Source organism: Austrofundulus limnaeus, unplaced genomic scaffold (assembly GCF_001266775.1).
Source record: "Austrofundulus limnaeus strain Quisiro unplaced genomic scaffold, Austrofundulus_limnaeus-1.0 Scaffold330, whole genome shotgun sequence".
Lineage (NCBI taxonomy): Eukaryota > Metazoa > Chordata > Actinopteri > Cyprinodontiformes > Rivulidae > Austrofundulus > Austrofundulus limnaeus.
In genome coordinates this window covers 540801-546102 of record NW_013952732.1, presented here as the reverse complement: position 1 = coordinate 546102, position 5302 = coordinate 540801, and the positions used below count along the sequence as shown (strand labels likewise).

General features: G+C 38.3%; 1 protein-coding gene across 1 annotated transcript in view; it reads left to right on the top strand.

Annotated features, from left to right (window-relative positions):
* Positions 1-2189: 2189 nt before the first annotated feature.
* npr1a (natriuretic peptide receptor 1a) overlaps positions 2190-5302 on the top strand; it is a gene marked incomplete in the record, with an annotated part of 37273 nt that continues 34160 nt past the window's right edge. Inside the window, 1 exon segment of the mRNA XM_014022464.1 lies at positions 2190-2330.

Sequence of the window (5302 nt, the reverse complement as noted above, 5' to 3'; positions counted from 1 at the left end):
GCTCTACCCATATGAGCAGCAAAAAGATGTTTTTAGACCAAATATTACAGATTTGAACAAATACGCACAAAAACATCAACATTAGCACAGAAACAGTACTATATAACATTTTAGACACATTCTAGACAGTTTATCAGCTAAAAAAAGTTAATTTTGGGGTAAGTTACTCTTTAATGAGCTCTTAACGCACGTGGTTATTAGTGCCAAAGTTTTGAGGTGCTGCACGTAACATACTGACTACTCATAACTTTACGTAATTGAACTGCAGATTTTGTTTGTTTTATGTCATCTGAAAGGAGAGGGCGGAGCTTCTGGGTGATTTAATCAGTGTTCCCCCTTTTATAAACAAAGTGTTGTTAAATTGTTGTACAGAGGAAACCCAGTGGAGTCATTTCCTGCGACCCTCTGTGTTCAGGAGTGATGGCGTTCACGAGGTGCTTTGGTTTGCAACATGTGCCCTCAGACGAGGGAAACATCCACAAACGAGTGTTTTCATTAACAAGACACAGAGGAGGGCAGGGAGTGTATGTGTGTTGAAGTGCATGCTTGTGTGTGTGTGTTTATATGTGTGTGTGGGTGGTGATCATTTCCAGGAAGAGGTACAGAGAGGGAGAGTTTTTTGTGTTTGTGTGTCACTAAGTGGCTTCCTGGTCCACCGGGTGTATCCTGTTCAAAGACCCACTCACTCAGTGGGYCCTGTGTGTGTGCGTGTGTGTTGTGCATTAACGTTATCAACAGCAGCAGTAATGTCACAGTTTTTTTTTTTTGACGCACATTCTTTGTGTTTCTAACTTGACAAAAAAAATCTTTACACTGTCAAGATTTGCATTTTCCAAACTTGGTTAAGAAAAACAAAAATATTTTGCAGAAAGTTCCAAGAAGGCCAGCCATTAGCAATCAAAGGTCAAAGGTTAATAACAGGTTGTTAAATCATTAAACATGAACAGGTCAGGAATGTGGATAAAACATGTCAATTACTCACTTATTGCATAATTCTGTGTGCTTCATGTTAAACAGCAACCTGATTTATTAAACAAAYRTAATATTTTATCACCTCTTTGTACAACATTTGTTGTAAACTAAACTCTCAGAAGCTTCAGAACTTATTATTATTATTATTATTTCATGTCAAGCCATAATCAGCTAATTATGGGTGTTTATTCAACCCTAAATCGATTTCAGTGCTTTAGTGACATTCTTTTACAAAGTTTACCTTGTTGACGTTTATTCTAATTTAACTTCGAGTTAAAATTATAATTGTTTAACTCAAAAATTCAACATTTGGTCTGATGCTGCGTCAATTTGCTTTTACTTATTCCACAACGACACAAAACTCTCAAGTATTTAATAAAAATGTTTCACATAAAAATGCACCATTTAGATTTTTACTGTTTAATTTCAGGATTTTGCTACCAAATGATGTGAGCCTGATTTTCATACAAAGGCTGCAGAAATGTTGCAAAATGAGAAACGAAAATGAACCATTTGATTCAATCTGCTGTTTGTTAATCCAGTGTGTTGAGATTAAGACCCCATGTGTGATCAAACGTCGCCTTAAATAACCTTCAGAAACCACGAGTCCAAACAAAGGCAGGTTTTATTACAAGTAATCAACACASAAGTCATTATGTCCTTGTTTAGTTGGATTATTAAGTTTTAAACCTGCCTCTCGCTGTTGTTTTTTGTGGGTCTGTGTGATAATCTGTGAAAATCTCTGAGAAAACGGTGCAGTTTGAGTGGAATCAGTTTAAATTAAATTAAATCTGTGAAATCATGGTGGAAGTTTCAGACAAGGATTGATTAATTGTGACAAAACCAAACAAAACTATATCTTAAATGTTTTGTTGGAGCAGCTGTTGTGATTCAGGAGCACAGATTTATTTTTATTTTTTATTTGTATTGATCACCAGGGGGCTCCAGAAGAACATGGGGGGTGTTCCGGACGGGTTTAAAAACACTTTGATCCGAACAGACTAATTATATATATTAAATTCAGTTTTACTTTAATTTAATTAAACATAATTTGCACAGCCAATCAGCTTCACCTCGTGTGACGCGCACGTGCACACTCAGCCTTATCACAGTGCCCCTCGTGCCCTCAGCTCTCCAAAAATGTGTGCGCACTGGTGCGCGTGGCCGCGAGGAAGGTGGAACATTGCCGGGACTTTTTTTTTCTTCTTCTTTTTTTTCCTGACTCCGTACCGGAAACGCGCCGGCAGCAGCGGGGCTCGAGCCTGCGGACCTGGAGAGAAAACATCATCTTCTTCTTCTTCTTCTGTCAGCTGGACAACATGGAGCTGCAGGAAGCCTCGGTCTGAGGAACCGAACAGGTAAAAGAACCGATCGTTTTAAGTTCACAGCAGCTGCAGAGACAGGACTCTCGGTACCGGAGGATTAGAACCGACCCGGTACAGAAAATGAATAAACCAGCCTGAAAATGGATCCTGCAGCTGATCTCACAGAGCAGTTTTTTTAAAGCAATAGAACTAATTAGTGCATTAATTAACGATATAGACCTAATTGAGGCTGCAAACTTTAAAGTTTTGAATCATTTTAATCTGTTAATGTAATTTATCAATAGGCAGGGAAAGAAAAGTAACAGTTTTTCATAACTGTCCTGATTAGGATTTTAAGATACAAACATCTAATTTAAAGATAATTTCAGAACTCCAAATAAACAATAAATAAATAAAAAAAGAAGCACAAATTGTTGAGCTGTGTACGTTTTTATTTGTTATGCAGATTTATGAGGGAAAATCATGAATTTAAATGTAATATACTAATGAGTTGAATGAATTGTGGGTCATGGGGGGGTTTTGACAAAATTTTTTTTTATGAATATTTACATTTTAAAATGACCACTAGCAACTTTTTTTTGTCCTAATTGAACAAAAGGGTGAGGTTAGTGTGCCTAAAATTAGATAATGAATATTGATGCTTTGTTTATTTGACCTGATGCCCCTCATAAAATAAGCTGGGGGCACAGCTCTCTGCTGCTGCTATTTTGTGGGTGAAAAGCTGAAAAGTGTGGGAGCACCTGCGGTAGAGGATATGTGAGGTTTTATTATTATATAATATTCCAGCTGCGTGCAAGAACCTGAGCTGCATTTTAATGAATTGATCAGTTGTGTTATCATGCATCAACTTAATATTTCTCATCTGATTCGTGTCAGAATTAAAATAACCACTCTCTGTAAGAAAACACTGAAACATGCAGAATATGGAGTTCTGCAGAACCACATCTAAAACGTGCAGGATGGTGGCCCTGATCCATTTCATGCATCACAACTTTAATTGCAGATATTTTATTGTTTCTGAATTTCGTCACACACACACACACACACAAAAAGCTCAGAAATAAAATCTGCAACATTCAAACCCCATGAATAAACTGTCTCTGTGTCACTTCTTCACTAGATCATCATCACGCACCATCTCGCTCCGCTGGAAAATCGTTTAGTCATTACTGAAACGGTAAACACGGTCAGAGCAGTGTTTAACCAGCAATTATCTCCCAACAGCTCGGTTGTGGACGTTACTTCCATGTCTGTGGATCCTCAAACACACATGGGGCCCACATTGAGCTAATGGGTAACGCTTTATGGATCCCACATGGAAAAAAACTGGCTGAGTTCCCCCCTCATGCCGGAYCAGTTCCTCAAGGGGAATCCATTATTACTGAAATGTTGAATTCATTGAGAAAAAAACAAAGATGACTCACTGTGGTGTTGTTTTGGAAATAAAGAGGTTTTGCTCTCTGTTTTATCCTGGGGGCAGTTTGTTTAGAATCTGATTTATCCACCGAATGTTTAATTTTTTAGAGTTTCCAGATATGATCTGTATGTTTTTGTCTTGTTTCCATGTTTGTCCCTTGTTTGGTCGTCTTTGTCGTGCCTCCTCCCTGTGCCACCAGTACTTTTCCACAGTTAGTCTCCGCTCCTCCAATCCACACCTGTTCCCCATTCTCATTAGTCTCAGCTGTCCTCAGCAGCCTTCCTGTCCACTCACTGATTTGTGTTTTTTTGCCACGCATGCCTATTGTTTTGCTAAGTACCTGTAACTCTTTAGTTCTCTCTCACCAGGCTGTTGAAGACATGTTGAGGACTCAGAATCGAGAAAAAAAATAGGTGCATTTTTCGTACAATCACAGTGTTTCTGACCAGTTTTTTTAAAGTATTGCTCCATTTTTGTGCTCAAAGCTCAGAAAATTGTATTCATAATATTTCTTCTTCTCATCTTACATATAGTGTGGCTCTTRTGAACATGATCGTAACTTCATAGAAGCAGAAATAACCGGCCGTCAGTGCAGAAGATCCTGCTCCTCACGTCATAAACAGTCACGGCGAGTCGCTTCATATCAGATTTCGACCGTTTGCAGGATGCTAACGTAAAAAAAATAATCAATTCTTAATGTTTATAAATTGATTCAAATACATTTATATCCTGTGCATCAAAAAATAGATCCTAACCCTCATTTCGACCAGGCAGACGGGGGGTTAGATCTGTGTGGTTCGGTGGTCTGAGACAGAGTTCCTCACTGCTTCCATCATCATCATCGTCTCATCAGTGAGCTCAGAGAYGTGCACCACATCCAGGACTCTAATTTTTCTGTCTGCGCAGAAAGACGTTAGCATGTCCTGCCGTGTCGAGGATGTTTCTGCAGAATCGCATTTCAGCTGAAATATGTCTMCGCAGCCACGAACCTTAGCTTTATTATCCGAAGAACGGCGTGCAAAGACAAAGATCTGTCTTGCAGTTGCTTCATTTGTTACGCTGCACGTCTCTTTCATTTCATCCTCTCCTGGTCAGCTGGCTGCACCTGTAGCACTTTCTGCACAACTCATCCTCCAAAACAGGAAGTCTGTAATCTTGAATAGATTGTTGACGGTTGCATAATTTACAACTTTTTGCACAAGCATGGGAATCTCCTGCAAGACAATTACATTTCACAAAGGATAAACCAGGGGTTCTTAACCTGTTTGACCTCGGGGCCCAGTTTATTGAACATAAAGTGGCCCGAGGCCCAGTCAGACTTTAACAATGTATGGATCAAAATGATAATTATTCTAAATCTCGGTTTATTTTTTATTGTATTTACATCATAACTAAACTATCATAACCAACATAACTAAATTAAATTCACTTACAGTTTAAAAGTAAAACTCCTGTCAAATCATCACAAGACATGATTATGACAAATATTTTTATATTGTAACCTGCCCATAACAATTATTTGAACAAATACAAAGGTCAGTCAACAGACCACTCAGGATTATCAGCACAAATATATATATATATATTT